Raw genomic sequence first — 19,125 nt, 5'->3', positions numbered from 1 at the left:
TTCCGTTATATTTCCTTAAAAGCTCGCAATGTTTGACTAAAAGTATTGCCATCCCTTTAATATATCCAACCTTTTTCGCTGGAATTAATTGCATGTCCCATTTATGTACGAGTAACTGTTCATGTCTTTGTAAAAGAAATATCAGATTTATCGAGTTTATAATGATTTTGTTGGATCAGACACCATATTATTCTATGGTATCCGGTTTCATAAACCTTCCGGCACTGACATTGTGACTGTCGTAGGTGACATGTGAGGGCATTGTCTAACTACGCCTACGAATGACCCCTCTCTCAAACAGTCGTGCACATGATTATGAGAGGCGTCTCTCTTACGCGTAACGGTACTGCGAGGGTGGTTTGTTTGTGACGAGCAGTGGGAGGACAGTAGATATGTTTCAACTGGATGGCACACCTTACTTGAGGTAGAACTCCGTTGAGGAAGCTTTCAGAGAATGTTAAAATCACTTTTCTGTGAAAATTGCACATAGGAGTAAAGTCTGTCGTCAAAAACGGACCACTATGAGAGCCAAATGAAGACTGTGAAGTCTCAGGCGCTTTGGTTTTACATCGGTGGAAGGGACACCCTCTCTCGGTGGTAGTTTTGCAATGGTTTTACTTCCTCCATATAGTATCCAAGTAATATAAGAAATTGTCATCCATGCTACTGTGTTAATGTATTCTATCCTCTTAGCTCTGAAGAAGAAATGTTTTAAAACGCGAGATATATTTCGCCTTATATATTATGTTCGCTTCAGACAGTCCACGTAACAAGAAGGACGTTTTGACTGAACAATTTAGTCAGGCATCGGTTACCTCCAATTAATTCTCTGAATGCTTCTGTCATATCCATTTGACAGGAGAGCATTATAATCACAGCCCCAAAGAAAACTTGCAATAACTGTTGACCAAGTAGGATTTACGTCTCATTTGAATTATGTATGGAATGCATGGAAACTCTAAATATATCAACTTTAAGTAGTTTGTGTACCTCAAAACGAAAAACCTTCAAATTAAAGATGTATTCCCCGAATTTCTCGGCACAAAGCCACAATCAACGGCCATTGCTAACTTCTGGCACTTCACGTCGAGTGGTACTCAGTCAAATATATTCTTTATAATGCAATCTGTTTTTTTTACAATCTGACCAATATGTTTGTTCTTTGGTGAAGAGACAACATTTAGGTGCAAGATATATTGTATAATTAACTTTTAAATCACTTTCCCTTGGTTACTGTTGATTGGTCATTTTACTTTTTGTTGAAAACTGCAATATATTGCCGCCGGTGCGGAAAACCTATTTTTTTCACAAATCCGAAGTCGTAATGGATTTTGGGGTCGGTGCTTTTGGAATAATGTTTTGACGCTGGGAGATATTATAAAATGTCAGTATGTCATAACAATCACATAATATAGTTCTGTGTCTTTTGTTACAAAAGGACAAATGTCGATGTATGAAACTTTTTTTCTCATGGAGGACCTGTAGTTCACAGAAACGAGTGAAATCAGATCTAGTGTAAGAAACTAGATTTATGATACCTAGATTTCTTGGAATGGTGTGTTCAAGAAATATTCATCGCATATGTGAACATTTCGCTCACAATATGTGTTTATTTTAGACATTGAAATAGGTAAACAGCACATTTTTCGTTGTCCGAGTAGAAGCAAAATTTAAATAATTTGGTTGCCTCAGAAAGCAGAGCTTTCAAAGTTTTAAATTTACCTAGTATTTTACATTGTTTGACGTGTGTCCATTTTTACACACAAAAGAATACTAGCTTAGTGACCCAATGCAAGGTTCGCTTTAGCCTTTAGAATTGGTACAGATAGTGCAACCTCACTTTTATACCTACTTGCACACTGTACATGTTCATATTTTGCTGTTTAAAATAGAATGATGAGGAATTAGCTTGGTGCAATGATGGCACTGATCATTGTTAATGTTTTGAAATTTTATGAATCAGATGATATCAGAACCAGAATACGGTTTGTTGTGTTGTTGTTGTAAATCATCAATACCAAAACCCAAAATACTTGATAAATTATATATTGAGGTGCAATCTGTTTTTGTCTGGGGCGTCATGGTCATCACCTAAGGTGGCACAAGGTGCAGGCAGGTTTTGTTTCCCTTAATCGAGCAATGCAATACATTTTTTTGTATGTCCTGTTTTTACCTAATTTATTAAATGTGTTCAGATATTTATTTCATGTACCACATATACGTGGGTGGCAACGACAATATCAAACACTTACAGGTCCTTAATGAAAGAGTGCTCAAGGTTTGAAATTTCAAAATTCAAAGAAGACTGTTCTTGACATTTCATGTTTTATGATGACAGAAGCAATTCTACATACTATAGGTAATAGGTGCACATCACATATCAAGCACGTCAGCAAACATCAACTATCTACGAAAGTTCTGTAGACAAATTACATATTATGTCATTGCTCAGAAACCCAGGAAAAGATACTAAGGTAAGGTAATTTCCATTTACTTTAACAGCGAAAAATCGACATATGTGCCCTGTTGACTTTCATCAAATGATAACATTTTCTGATAAATAGATTGTTACCCCAACAGCATATCTGACCCCAGGTATTTGTTACTGAAAATAATTCACAAAACAAAGATCTACTGTTGAGAAATAAACTAGATCATCACATGTGTGAGATATTGTATTGAAACAAAATACACACAATAATATGAAACATGTCCATATATCTTATGGTATACATGTAGTTGTATCCAATATAAGTATATCAAATAGTTAAGTTGTCCACATCACTGATATTCTGACGAAAGACAATGATTGAAGATTGGTTATTTACACTTTGCTAATACATAGATAAATGTACATTCTTAGAGTCTTTACTCATGACCATTTGGGAGAGTAAATGATTAATGATATTATTAATAACTATTAACGTATGAAAATATCTGAAAATGTTGAAAGATGTCAACAGCTGTGAAACATTAAGCATTGACACATCTATCGTCAATATTCACCAAGGATTCTAATTCATTGCATAAATTTATGCATGTAATTCAAACTCTTCCAAAAGTGTGACGTATAATTTGGCCATGCATGCAAAATGAATTTTTTTTTATAAAATCATTCCATGTGAAACTATTATTGATACTATATTTCAGTATATAATATTTCCCTCCCCCCCAAAAAAAAACCCCAACAAAAAACAAAAAGAAAAGAAAGAAAGCGCATTTCAACTGTATTGTTGTGTCTATTTTGAAAGGTCGTGTAGGCTTTATGAGTCAATGAAATATAGCGCAATTGCACACTGGGAATGCTGGGAATGCAGACTTATCCGTCTTTGGCACCAACTCGAGGAAAGTCACATAGAGACGTGTGGTGGCGCTGAAGTCAATACTTCGTGTGACCACCTTGGACAACTAGAACTGCACGGCATCGCCTCGGCATCGAACGAATAAGTCTCAGAATCTCGTGTTGCCCAATCGCAGCCCACTCTGCCTGTAGTGCCTGTGCGAGTTGCTGAAGTGTCTGGGGCTTAGGGTTACGGCGTCGCACCTGTCTGTCCAGGGCATCCCACAGATGTTCGATCGGGTTTAAGGCCGGTGATCTTGAGGGCCAGGGGAGCACATTGATGTTGTGGTTCTGGAGGAAATCTCTAGTGTGACGTGCTGTGTGGGGCCTGGCATTGTCCTGTTAAAACAACTCCCTCTGGCGATCAATGATTGGAAGGAGGTGTGGGCGTAGGATTTGATCACAGTACCGTTGAGCTGTCAGGTTGCCCTGGATCATCACCAAATCACTTCTCCTACGGCGGGTGATCGCTCCCCACATCATAACACTTTCCCAGCCGAATCTGTCCACCTGGGGCAACGCAAGCGTTGGCGAAACGTTAACGTCGACGTCTGTACACCCGCATTCTTCCATCGTGTCGTTCCAGTAGAAATCGTGATTCATCACTGAACCAGATTCTACGCCAATTCGGTAGGTTCCAGGCCTGAACGTTGGTGCACCATTGAACTCGATGTCGGCGATGTTGTTGTCTTCTGGCACGTAAACCAGCCTCTCACAGCCTGTTCCTGACGGTCTGTGCAGAAAGCCTCCTCAATCCGGGTATTTGTCGAGCTGTACTGGTCGCCGTAGCTGTTCGATGACGTAGGTGGTGTACCCGAATGTAGCGATCCTGCGCCGCAGTGGTCGCTCGAGGTCGCCCACTACGAGGGGCATCTGCTACCGAATTCTGCCGGCGATATCTCTCCCAGAGCCGTGAAATGGTGCTTTGGTGAACATCCATGCGTCGGGCAACTGCACGTTGAGAATGGCAAGCTTCAAGCAAACCAATGGCGATCTGACGGTCGGCTTCACTTAGACGTGGCATTTTGCGTTCGTCAACAATATTCCATATACAGTGAATAATCGACAGACAGCGATCAACCTTTTATACCTATCATTGAGACCATCTGATCCCCAACTTTCACGTGAATTGCATGTGAATTGTGTAAATCTGTGACACTACACGCCGAAATTGAAAATCATGCTGTTAAATACGGGTATTTTACGGATGGTGCGTTTTGTTGTGATGTTTCAAAACATAAACACCATAGGACTCATAAACAGAGCAAAACATTTTGTAAAATGAATCACGTATTAATTCATTGCTACATGAAATTGCTATTTTCATGATGCGTTTCTTTTCTTGGAGAGTATATATGCGTCATGCATTTGCTAATATTTTATCACAATAAGAAAAGCGTGAATGTTATTTTAAAACACAATTTTTGTCACCCTCATATCCCCGCACCTGTTGTTGAGGCCGGACTGCTGCCGATGTCGATGTCGTTATTGCGTCGGACAAAGTAAAAAAGCAAAGCATCATCAGCAAGACTTACAGTTATATGTTTCTTTTCAACATATCAAGTGAAGAATCAAGTGATTTTCCTAATATCAACAAAAGTTCAAATGAAAGATACTGAGAAACTTAAATGTGGACTGTTGATAAACTACTGTTCCCGGGTCACGGAAGCATACAAGGTCAATAAGCTTTTATGATATCTGAACTATATGGTGAAAAACACATTGTGTTTTTCCTATGAGCTATGATTAATCATACTAGATAGTTATTTGTGTTACATTTGGGTTTGATACACGAACTATCTCCAAATTTACTGTTAGTATTCAATAACGAAAGATTTTTAGCAGACAACCCCTGTCTGTGACATTACATCCGGTGACCTGTGCACCTACAGGAAAATTGAACTTAGATTTCGCGATCTTAAGTTTCGTTTTCCACTCGTCATATTCAACTGAAAATGATAAATGGAACTCTCGTAGAATGACAAGTTCGTCAACTTTCGCCGGGGTTTATACATGAAAGTCGTGTAAACTTTGTTCAAATTGAAATAGCAATATTTTATGTTGAGGTTGGTTTTCGTACGCGTACCAGAATGCAACACCGGTATTTTTATGTAGGTAAGCGTCGAAAACAATGACCATAAGACTTGAAATTAGGACTGGTGAAAAGTCATAATAATAGAAGCGACAAAACCTTTACCACATCCATACGAAATCTGTGCTAAACGAAGAGGCGACTGTACAACTTTGTCTTTGTCATGAGTTTAGATTTGTTTCAGCAGTATTACAGCTGTACGATGTTGTTTGTAATCAAATCGAGTCTGGATCAGACAATCCAGTGATTGTCACCATGCGATACGATGACAGAGCATGTGTTTATGAATCACTATGACATAGTGATGATACTAGGTGTTCGCGAAAAGTTAACCGTACCCTGCCCTACCGGCGGCACCCGTTATAAACATAATATTATGCTAAGTCTAGTTAATTGTTCACCTGAAATAATTTTGGAACGTAATGTATACGTCAAAATAGAGAATTGCATTGGACATAATAAATCATGTATTATATTCTGAAATTTTCGTGACATGACACGTTGGAATGAACGTAATGGTGTCATTTGAATAAATATGTTATGCAATCGAAAACTCGACGAGCGTTTTCGAATATTATTTTTCAGAAATGTTTAATTTTCCGTAGCGCCGATATTTGCTGATACAAATATACAAATATAAACTCTGTTAAATATGAGATCTCGGAGATAAGAATATTGAAATCGGTTTGCGCCAATTTAACGATTATACAGATTCCTAACATGAAACCCATTCCACTGTTCAATCAAGTAATTCTGGTAAACTCTACAAAAGTTACATTATAATATGTCTTTTTTGACCTTAACCTGTGTATGTTTGAAATTATCAGGATATTTTTAGCTAATAATGTTAATTTTTCTACCAAGGATTAATGTGCAAAATATTGGTTCAGTTGTCCTTTATTTTATGACACACCGACTGTTTGAAATCACCCGAATCTTACAACACCTTATGCTGAAACAAATTCAGCAGGCTAAAGGTTTAATAGCTAGCTTCCTCAATCACTTCTACGCGAAACGGCTTCGCACAGTTTCGAAGAAAGTAAATATGAAGTATTTATGCTGGTTTTTTCAACGCAATAAGAAACAGGTGTACGTTCGTGTGTCTCGAAAACTGCATATACAGTTTGATTATACGATGAATGAGCTTTCAGAAAATACTAAATTGAAGTTTCTGTAAAATATGCATATGCGTGAAATTCGCTGTTAATAATCGTCAAAGTTTGCTTAAATAATGCACGTTTTTTGTGAAAATTTGACTGTATTTGATTTTGACGTTTTCATTCATGTCGTTCATGAACTTGAACAGCTGTCAATGGCCCTAGCAAGTTAAATGTATTTGCATTGATAACACTTTTAGACGCGTTTTTTTGTGACAGGGCGCGGTGGGCGAGCTGGCTAAGGCGCTAGGCTAGTGATCCAGAGAGATTGAGGTGCCGGGATCGAGCCCACCTGTGACCGGGTCTAAAAAACCTTGGAGTCAACTTTGTGTGCAGGCTCTTTCAGTGTTGTCACAACCCCTAGTGTGCAGGACGCAATCCTGTGCACTTAAAAGAACTATGTGTCCCAGTCCACCCAACTGTGAATGTGTACCTCGTTAGGATGAGAAAGCCACAATAACTCGGTGCGCCGAGTGGCAGCAAGAGTAGAATACTACCCAGGGAGTTGAGATTGATATTACGATGTGCTGTTAAAATTGACATCCAATGATCGAGGGGAAAATACCAGCGCCTTGAGCATGCACCATTTGCATGGATATGGGCGCTATATAAATATACTGTATAATAATATACCCCAAAAAAAAAAAAATAAATCCCTGTCCGCAGTCAAGCAGTCACGTGAATGAGTGACCCCCTCGCATAACGGAAGACCGTCTCGCGTACACGTTACGTCCTCGGTTGTTAAGTACTTAGGACTACACTTCGTTCGCCTTCTTTATAAACGTTGTTCACCTTTAATGAATACTTTTGTTTATGTGAGGAAACTGTAGAGATATTCACTGAATATATATCACATAATGTTGTTTCGTGTGTCGTACATGTATGTTGTCTCATAGCTACACATCAAAATGCCTTTTTACAGTTAACAGATCTGATAAACGTATGATTGATTTAATATAAATGGAGATTTTAAGACAGGGTTTCAGACAGGTGACCAAACCTTTGCGACACTTTTACTTAAAATAACATTTGTCAGTAAACGTGAATGGGAGTAATTTCCAACAAATCAATGAATTCGTTTGTTCGCTTATTTTAAGTACAAAACAGAACGTATTGTTGGTTAAATCACCATCAAACAGTAAAAACTGTAATTTACTAAAAAAAGATGAAAAACTTGGCACATTCTGTTGTTCATCTCACAAACTGTGACGTTCTTTCCACACACCAGTTATGCACATTTTTAGGTGTTATATTTTGTGTGACAAATCAAACTTGCAATTTAAATCTGAGAAGGCTTCTCTATTCCATTAAGTTTTAATTAATCTTTTTCGACATGAAGTAATGATATATCCCATACACGCGATCGACGCTCACCTAAACCAAGATTATATTATACTATTAGATTATATAGATTTGATGAGGTTAGACGAACTTTAGTAACCTACCGTCGTGTGTTACAGCAGTTTACTGCTGAGTTACTCTCCGTTTTGTGAGGGCACGTACCCAGTCCTTGATATCTATCCGTGTGATCAGTTTGAATTGTCTGTCATATCTATATGCAAGCGGTCCTTGTTTGTCATGGAACACTATCCCACTCACTGGTCTGACAGCAACATGAACAACTACAGCATCTTCATCACCATGTCCATCATGTACAGGTTCTCCACTGTTTCGCCGATACACTAATTTCTCCGCTGGTGTACAAGGAATAAAATGAATTTGGAAAATATTTGGATCTGGGCATAGTTCATTTCCATCATAGTCACAGACCAGGACAGTATTCTTGATGTTATCCCCTAAAGTGTCCCCGAAAACGGTTCTGTCCTTCAGGATGACTGGTTGGATGCGGTTTTCTTTAGTCTCATAACCATATCCCTTCTTGAGAGTAGTTTCCTCATTGACGCCATAAAGAAAGGAACCACCACATTCAGTTTTAGTAAATGCGCTGATATATTCTGCAAGTTTATGATTCTTGATGATGTCCTCTGCTATTGCTCGACCATCTTTCTTTTGAGAAAAGTGACTTTTCATTTGAATTGATCTGTTTTCGTGCACATTCTGAAGGTGATGTGCCCGGGTCACACCAGGAAGTGTATGGAATGTTTCGCTTACGGGTTTTCGCTCTCTAACGAATGTTTTGAGCGTTTCTGCACGAATATCTTCGATGCGGTCATCGAGTGTTGTTTTCGTATTGAATTTAGAAGTTGTTACATTTGACGAAGCTCCAACATACAGCACGAGAAAGTCGCCAAAGTCATGACAAGCATAACAACTGCTCAGTGCCTGTTTCTTGTAAACATCACTAAACTGTTTGTCATCTTGAATCAAATCGCGAAGTCTTTCGTCAGCAAACTCATCAAATGCGCCAGTGAAAGTATCTCCAGGTGCCAGGCCAACAAGATGAATAAGTATATATCCAGAGTTGGAATTCCGCAGAGCCGATACTTTTCTCAGTAACTCAATAGCTTTACGATCTCTCTTCTCCTTTTTTCTTCTTCTCTGCTCTTTGTTTACTGTCCCTTTTCCAAATAAGTACTTGACATGAATCCCGATAGACAAGACATTGCTTTTTGGTGAAGCTCTTTCCAGGAATTTACAAGTTGCCTCCTCACACCGTGGAATATAGTTACTGAAATGAAAAATTGTCAGAACAAATGCACGGAATAAAACGCAAGAAATAAAAAATAGAAAAAACCCAACAGAATGTTCTTATTCCGTGGTTAAAATGCAATACTTACTTCAGGCACTCTGTGTGAAATGCTCCTTTTACTTGGCGACACTTTGCATGTACTATGTCCTTATCTTTCACATATATTGCCGCGGGCTCATAACCTTTTCGATTATGCTCTGCTTGCCTTGTGTATAATATGTCTTCTGTTTTCACACAGACAGTCACTTGTTCAAATCCTACTGGAGTAAAATCACTTTCTTTCCCATACTTTATTTCTTCGTTCTTTGCATAGGTTGAAACCCGATCAAAGCCTGTTGGGGGGCTGTCACCTTGTCTTGCGTATTTTACTTCCCTATTCCTGGTGTACACAGTGACTTGTTCAAAACCTTCTGGCATTAAGTTCTGGTTCCTTGCATATACTACGTCTCGACCTATGACAGAAACAGTTACGTAGTCAAAACCTTTCGGTAATGAGCTCCCTTCTTTCAGGTATGTGATTTTGTCCCCTTTGACACATACATCGACGCACTTAAAACCAACTGGTATACAATCCTGCTTTGTCACATAACGCACGTCCACATCCTTGTTGTACACATTTACACCTGGTGAATTTGGCTGTATTTCATCTCCACAATAGTCACATAGTTTCATGACATCTGGAAGCCTGGTGTCTGAGTCTCACAACATCGAAAAACGTTAACTGGTAAAACAAGGTCGTTCAAAGGTACAAGCACATGTAACATCGAACGGAGATGTCTGTCACACTGCGCCGTACGTAATGTGGTATTGACTTATACACATGCGTGGTAGCCATGTGAACACCCACGTGATTCACAGTCAGTAAGATCATAGTTATCCTGCACAGACATTGTATGCAATGCGTTGAGAACTGGAACCGGTTTCGCGATGAAAGAAAAACAACTGTTAAGAAAGAGAGTGACAATGTTTTGGAACGGGGGAAAGGTGAAGAATGTGGGAGTGATTCAAGAGTAGTTTCTCTTTACAACTTGCCACAATTACTATTGCTTGCACTTGGTTAAAGGAAATCTGAATAAACAGTGCTAGACTGCTTGTGTGATTGTTTCATCGCTTGGTAACAACGACCTTTTGTAGATTATCGACTTATACATTATATCTCTTGATGTTGAAAGCTAGAAACTATGCATGTGAGGTTTACTATACTGCTACTATATGTTTACTTGACTTAAAATGTCGTTATGCAGGATTAGTATCGTTACATGTACTTGTATTATTCAGGGATGTTGACGACCGAAACCGATAGGATGTATTTGCGCGAGTGCATCGTACCCTTCTGGTTGTACCGATCCCAAATGCATGAAAAGGCAAGTCAATAACAATATCAAAATAGGGATGTTTTCAGTGATGCATCATCAAATGTGGAAATGTGTCATTATTAACCACTGCATAATTTACCATACTAACAATCCATCGTTAATATTTATGCGTTGGTTGGTTAGTTGTTTAACGCAGCACACAGCATTATTCCAGCTACATGGCGCCAGTCTGCGAATAATCGAGCCTGGACCAGACAATCCAGTGATCAACAGCATGAGCATCGATCTACACAACTGGCATACGATGACATGTGTCAACCACGTCAATGACCACCTGATCCTGTTAGCCGCTTCTGATGACAACCATGGGTTGCTGAAGACCAATTTTAACCAGGATCTTCACGGCTGGAATGAGACCATGTAAATATGTTATTATCAATAGGTATTGGACGTATTAACATGGTGTATGTATTTTCAACGTACAATTATATGTTAAAATTTGTTGCCATTTGTAAAATACTTCCAGGTTTGGTTTTCAAAGCATAAACAACAATGAAAAGTATTTCCGTACTGATCATGAAAAGTGGTTTGGACTTAATTAATGCTTATGTTTCAGTGTCGTCCTCTTATGTGTGGACTAGCATTTGTCGGCAAACTGAACGACACTGATTCTGAAGAACTGTATAAAGAGGACATTAATCATTTTACGACTTGGTGTGCAGAAAACCACTTACTCTTAAATCTCACAAAAACAAAGGAACTGATCATTCACTTTCGGAGTAAACCCATAGAAACGCTTCCAGTGATAACCAACGGTGAATGTGTTGAGACAGTGTCGGAGTATAAGTATCTGGGAACCTTCATTGACCCTAACCTGAACTGGAACTCTAACACTGAAGCCCTATACAAAAAATGTCAACAACGTCTTCATCTCATGCGTAAACTGAGATCTTTTAATGTTAACCCAACTGTGATGTCATCTCTTTATGTAGCATTTATTCAGAGTATTTTAACATTTTCCTTCCATTGTTTGGTACGGGTCTCTCTCACTTCATCTCAAATAGACGAAATTGTTAACACTGCAAGTAAAATTGCTGGAGTCAGATTTGAATGTTTATCATCAATATATGAGCGGCAAATCGTGAATCAAGCTGTCAAAATCATATCTGACAGTACTCACTACTTAAATTCGGAATACAACCTCCTCCCATCAGGCCGCCGCTACAAAGTTCCAATTGTGAAAACTAAGAGAGCCCGTACATCCTTTATTCCAAGTACCAAATCTCTCTTCAACAAATTTAAAGATACCTAAATCAAAGTATTAATGTAAATATGTTTGGTATCTCTCTAATGTGTCAGTAGCTCTGTTGATGTAACACAAATTCCTGAAAAGGCATTAAAGTATTATTCTATTGTATTCTAACACTTAGTCTCTGAATATGTATAATTGTGATAGAAACAACTGATTCCTTTTAAACTGAAAAGGAGCAACAGGGAGATGGAAAACTCAGAATCGGATGAAATCTAGACTTGCTTCATTTGAAGTCTCTAGCATTGCAGAAAGGGATGGACGTAATGGAGAAGAGTGGGTTTGAGGGACTGTGAGACAGACTTTCTTCTGTATAGTAGAGAGTCGATTCAATTGAGTGGTGGTTATGTATGTATCTTGACGGTTGCAATACCACTTAGCTGGAATACTGCCAACACCCAACAAGCCGTAGCAGGCACACGCTGTTAGCGTCTCTACTGAAACTCGTGAGGGTTTGAATTTTCAACGCTGGGAGGACAAAGGGTTTTTGTGTTGATTCGAATTGACTTCACAGCTAACACATTCGAAATCCGACGAAGATTTTATTTCAATGTACAATGAATAGAAATTTGACATTAGGTGGAGGTTATATTCTATGCACAGATACACCGCTTCCACGCAGCATTGAAGAAGGCGACAAAGCATTTTATTCAAAGGATTATACTTTATACTCACAGAAGATGGGCGAAGCCGCTTCATGATCCACATAACAGTGAGGATCCGGGTTTGAACTGATCTTCAGTAACCCATGCTTGTCGTAAGAGGCGACTAACGGGATCGGCTGATCAGGCTCGCTGACTTGGTTGACACATGTCATCGGTTCCCAATTGCGCAGATCTATACTCATGCTGTTGATCACTACATTGTCTGGTCCAGACCCGATTATTTACAGACCTTTACAATTACAAATAATCCTCATCCTTACCGTTATCACAAAAACATCCTCATCCTTACCGTTATCACAGGTAAATCCGTATCCTTACTGTTACTACAAGTACATCCTCATCCTTACCTTTATCACAAGCAAATCCTTATCCTTACCATTATCAAAAATAAATTCTCAACCTTACCGTTATCACAGGCAAATCCTTACCCTTACCGCTATAAAAAAATCCTAATCCTTACCGTTATCACAAAACATCTTTATCCTTACTGTTGTCATAAAACATTCTTACCCTTACCGTTATAAATAAATCCTCATCCTTAGTGTTATCACAAGTAAATTCTTATACTAACCGTTATCACAAAAACATCCTTATCCTTACCGTTATCACAGGTAATTCTCTTCCTTACCCTTATCTGAAGCAAATCCTAATCCTTACCGCTATAAAAAATCCTTATCCTTACCGTTATCACAAAAACATCCTCATCCTTACCGTTATCACAGTAAATCCTTATCCTTGCCGTTATTACAGGTAAACCCTCATCCTTACCGCTATCACAAGTAAATTCTAATCCTCATCGTTATAAAATAATCCTTATCCTTACCGTTATCACAAAACGTCCTTATCCTACCTTTATCATAAAATATCCTTACCCTTACCATTATCAAAGTAAAATCCTCATCCTTACCACTGTCACAAGTAAATCCTCATCCTTACCGTTATCACAAGTAAATTCTTATCCTTACCGTTATCACAAGTAAATCCTTACCGTTATCACAAGTAAATTCTCAACCTTACCGTTATCACAGTCAAATCCTTACCCTAACCGTTATCACAAAACATCTTTATCCTTACTGTTGTCATAACACATTCTTACCCTTACCGTTATAAATAAATCCTCATCCTTAGTGTTATCACAAGTAAATTCTTATACTAACCGTTATCACAAAAAACATCCTTATCCTTACCGTTATCACAGGTAATTCTCTTCCTTACCCTTATCTGAAGCAAATCCTAATCCTTACCGCTATAAAAAATCCTTATCCTTACCGTTATCACAAAAACATCCTCATCCTTACCGTTATCACAGTAAATCCTTATCCTTACCATTATTACAGGTAAACCCTCATCCTTACCGCTATCACAAGTAAATCCTAATCCTCACCGTTATAAAATAATCCTTATCCTTACCGTTACAACAAAACGTCCTTATCCTACCGTTATCATAAAACATCCTTACCCTTACCGTTATGAAAACAAAATCCTCATCCTTACCACTGTCACAAGTAAATCCTCATCCTTACCGTTATCACAAGTAAATTCTTATCCTTACCGTTATCACAAGTAAAATAATCCTTACCGTTATCACAAGTAAATTCTCAACCTTACCGTTATCTAAGGCAAATCCTTACCCTAACCGTTATCACAAAACATCCTTATCCTTACCGTTGTCTTAAAACATTCTTACCCTTACTGCTATAAAAAATCCTCTTCCTTACCGTTATCAAAAGTAAATTCTTATCCTTACCGTTATCACAAGTGAATTCTTATCCTTACCGTTATCACAAGTACATCCTTACCCTTACAGTTATCACAAGTAAACCCTCATCTTTACCATCATCAAAAAATCCTTATCCTTACCGTTACCACAAGTAAATCATTATCCTAAACGTCATCAAAAGCATCCTTTTCCTTATCCTTATCACAAGTAAAGCCTTATCCTTACTGTTATCACAGGTAAATCCTCATCCTTACCGTTATTACAAGTAAATGTCTAGCCTTGCCGCTATCACAAGTAGATCTTCATCCTTACTGTTATCACAAGTATGTCCTCATCCCTACCGTTATCACGAGTAAACCTTCATCCTTACATTATCAAAAATCTTTATCCTTACTGTTATCACGAGTAAATCCTTATTCTTACCGTCATCCCCAAAAATCCTTATCCTTGCCGTTATCACAAAAACACCCTCATCCTTACCGTTATCAGAGGAAAATCCTTATCCTTGCCGTTATCACAAAAACATCCTCATCCTTACCTTTATCACAAGTAAATCCTTATCCTTTCCATTATCAAAAATAACCCTTATCTTTACCATTGTCACAAGTAAATCCTTATCCTTACCATTGTTACAAGTAAACATAGAGTAAAACAGTTTGAACAGATAAGGCTCGACATGCTTGCCAAATCGTGTCTCCAAATTGTTCATGCTTAAAGCAGGCTTTCTCCACAATATTGTTCTTACATTGTTGTCCTATGTTAATTACCTTCAGTATTATAGTTTTCAATTATGTCTGCTGTGCACGAGTGCAAACCTTGCAACATACTGACTGACTGACTGAGTTTGGTTTTACGCCGCTTTTAGCAATATTCCAGCAACATCACGGCCATGTGGGGATTCGAACCCGGGTCTTCGGCGTGACGAGCCAACGCTTTAACCACTAGACTACCCCACCGCACCCTTGCAACACACATATTACTTAGTTGAACTTAAGACTTGACACTTCCTTATTCTCCAACTGCTTTATGAGATACATGAATTGCACGTGTAGGTTGACTACATAATGTGTGTACTTATATGTTGCAAAAACCTCATTCCCACTATAAGACTGTCGTGAGTGAGTGTCGCTTTTACCAATATTCAAGCAATATCACGACGGGGGACACCAGGAATGGGCTGCACACATTGTGCCTATGTGGAGAATCGAACCGGGGTTTTCAGCGTTTAAAGCGAACACTTTAACCACAAGGCTACCCCACCGTGAATGGTTAGCCAGGCACACGAGACAGAGCACATTGGAACTTCTATTTTAAGTTTCACACCTTATTGCAAACATTATTTACCAGTTACTTTACCATGGGGTGTGTGAGAAGTACTTTATAAATTCAGTGTTCTTAATTACTATATACATGTATACTTCCCACCAAAAGTTTAGACTCACCTAAAACACTCTCTATATGTTATGTATATATGTGGTTACATCGAAAATGAATTTCTCCACTAACTTGGGGGAACCAACTGCAAACTTTATGCAGATGAATTGCACGAGAATCATGCATCAAATTGCTGAAAAGCATGTGCACAGATGCGTTTTGGTGTGAAGTTTTTTTAAGAATTCATATCATTTATCATTTATGGAACTCATGACAATAATTTTCTCAACGTTACGAATTTGTTTTACAATACATCAGTTCATGCGTAAACAGTACCTTTAAACAGTATGGAATATTTTGCAAAATGTAGTTTAGAACAGTTGCCTGAGTAAGTGGCTATATTTACACTGGTGAGTGTAAACTTTTGATGGGAAGTATATACTCAAGTAGTGATATGCATTGACGGGACGGAGAATCAAACCACTAGCATTAAGCTCTATTCATTGGACTGCAGAGGCACAGTGAACATGTTCCATTACGATATCTGAATGGGTTTCAAAACGAAAACGGCATACAAATATCTAGATATTCTTTATGTTTTTGTTAGGATCCTTACACGAAATTCACCGTAGGGGTGCGTCATGAAAATCGAAAATACTGAGTGTTCGGCATTGTGGAAACACCAAAGGACTTTGCAGTTACATTTATAAGACAACAAAGAATTTCATTATGTTCTTTCAAACGTATTGATAGAGAGTAGAAACTTGACACATTAGATAACTACCACCTTTGAATGCTCCTATACAATCTGTGGATAGAGGGTTGTAGAGAGCAACCGACAGGCTATGCAAGTCCTGGTGCACAACTCTATGAATAATATTCTGTGGGGCTTAAACTGACGTTGTAGTTCTAATCTTTAGATATAGATTATCTATGTCATGTCATTTTAGCCAACCTTCTAACCATATCCCAAAACATATTTCAAACCCAATAATGCGATTTAGAACCTCCCATCATTATTTACCAGAAGAGACAGGTCGCTGGAAAAAAATACCTTGACAGTCAAGAAAATGTCATTTATGTAATTACCCAGCGATAGCTCACGAGTTCCATTATCTGTTTAATTGTTCGTACTTCGATAATATCAGATATATCTATAGTACTATTACTGTAAATGGCCAAACCGTATAAAATTTAAAAACATGTTGTCCACCAGTAAGTATTCATCATAAATTCTCAGAATAATTAATACAAAGTTAATACTTAAATAAAATCTTGCTTTAGTAATACGTCAGTTACAGATACCAATAACGTCATAATGAAGACAGAGGCGGGTAACGAACCAAATATTCAATTTGTCACATATGATATGTTTGGGATTACCCTTTGGTAGTAAAGTTCAGATTCTATTACTTTTGTTTGGTTGAGTCCCATCTAGGATTCGAAGCCCACACCCTCAGAGTTAGGCACCGTTGTTGGATTTGTCTGGGAGTCACAAACAGTAAATAGTAAAGAATCATTGTTACGGTCAAAACACTTATTTTCCTAAAACTTTATTTTTCAAATTCATTTTCCGCTTAATTTCTAGTTTTTTATCTAAACAAGTGTAATTGTACTCTTATTTCATTTAATACCTTTGACACTTTTGTAATAACCCTCAAAAAGAAAGGTAACTGCCTCAGGGCATGCCACTTGAGGCCATGTGCTTGCACTGTAAACAACTTTCAACCACGAGTAGTGGTGAGCATAATTATCATATTTTTTATATTTCATGAATTGTAAATTGTTAAAGTAACTTTAATCTATCTTTTCATTAAGTCGTGGTAATTTTTGTGAAGGAATTTTGCTTTATTTGGTCATTTTTGTGGCAAGTTGTAAGTTGGTAAAAATTCTGTGAATACATGTTTTCATGGCTTAAGGTTAACATTTTCTCAGTGCTTTTAAAGAAATATTTCATGGTTTTAATGCTTTATTGTATTTCAAATATGCTTAGGAGCATATAACAATATTTTCTGCTTTTGTCTTTTGAATAAGTTTGGTAAGTGACAGTACAGCCATTTGCTCATTTAGCAAGTTAAATTCTGTTTATGGCTTATTATTTCCTAAAACTTATTTAGTTCTACTATTTTCAGTTAATCTACTTTAAAAACGCAACAGGAATTGAATGTGAATATTAGAATTAGAGTTGGAAATGTATGGACATGTTGAACAGATGGACATTGAATAAAGTAATAAATACAATACACAAGAATCATGTTGTTCGCAACAATCATTTATCGCGGAACTTATGGCAAGATTAAAATATTTGTTTGAACAGGACTGGCACTCCTCTCTTTTCAGCAGTTCTAAAACTAGAAGTTTCTTTAAAGGTACATTTCGAATGGAATTATACCTCAAACGATTAACAATTGCAAAAATCTATCTACATGACAACTCTGACGCTAAGCAATGTCGGGCGGTGGGGTAGCCTAGTGTTAAACGTTCGCTCGTCACGCCGAAGACCCGGGTTCGATTCCCCACATGGGTACAATGTGTGAAGCCCATTTCTGGTGTCCCCCGCCGTGATATTGCGTGAATTTTGCCTTTGAAGATTTGCTGTCACTTCTTTTGAATGAAATACATAGTTAAGATATTGAAAAACTCGAAATTTTAGCCCCCAAACTCGAGAATGTATTATCATTTCTTGCAAATTTGATGTCAAGAATTATCATAACGGGTATCCAGGTAGGGTAGGGTAGGGTAACAGGGGGTGGGGTACCCGTGTAGAAAATGTGGACCCGTCCAAGCCATAGTATTTATATCATATAATAAAATAATTATTGACTTCAGTTCGTTTGATCCAATGATTTATCGACCATGGACATGTGATATTCACCGAGGCGATAAATCATTGCATCAACCTCACTAGAAGTCAATAATTGTATAATATCTGAAAATACAAAACTTTGACGGAAAAAAAGAAAAGCTTTGACAGCTCAAACTGGCTGCTAAAACCCGGGCTGACCAACTGTATGAACACAGGCAGGTTCAAAAGTCAACATGTGTCTAATCTATAGTGATGAAACAATACACGCGCAAATATATTATAAAATGTACAACTAGTTGATGACAGTGACACACTGGTTTTCACTCCAACTGGCTGTATTTACTCAGCAGTTGCGAAAACTGCCCCCCCGTTTGGTGATTCGTTTCACAAGATCTCAAGAACTGCTTTCAAGTGCAATGAATATCTTTTAACGTCTGACAAGAACTGTAAACTGGCAGGTCTATTTTGGGGGCTTAACGAGGAGCAGCTCACGATACGAGCGCGGTAGGTGTTACCTCCCTTTACCATTGAAGGATTGTTCTGGTGAAACATCATGTCTCGTTCTCGTTCTGTATTTCCCTGCATATAACTGACTGTACTTTAGCATGATCATTTCACGGTTAAATTCATATTCAAGGCATGACGTTTTCTTGACCTTGGAGTAACGCATGGAAATATCCATTGTAAATCTTCAAG

General features: G+C 38.0%; 1 protein-coding gene across 4 annotated transcripts in view; it reads right to left on the bottom strand.

The window, feature by feature from the left end:
- Nucleotides 1-9,968, bottom strand: part of LOC124288813 — a 38,211-nt gene extending 28,243 nt beyond the window's left edge. For all 4 annotated transcript variants that reach the window (XM_046725352.1, XM_046725353.1, XM_046725354.1 and 1 more), the window contains exons 1-2: nt 9,328-9,968; nt 8,035-9,218 (exon numbers count right to left, since the gene is read on the bottom strand). The gene's annotated coding sequence lies outside the window, so the exon portion shown is untranslated. The remainder of the gene's footprint in view (nt 1-8,034; nt 9,219-9,327) is intronic.
- Nucleotides 9,969-19,125: the final 9,157 nt, after the last annotated feature.

Source organism: Haliotis rubra, unplaced genomic scaffold, assembly GCF_003918875.1.
Source record: "Haliotis rubra isolate DU_JTF1 unplaced genomic scaffold, ASM391887v1 Scf426, whole genome shotgun sequence".
In the NCBI taxonomy this organism is placed as follows: domain Eukaryota; kingdom Metazoa; phylum Mollusca; class Gastropoda; order Lepetellida; family Haliotidae; genus Haliotis; species Haliotis rubra.
This window is presented reverse-complemented; position numbering and strand designations above follow the sequence as displayed.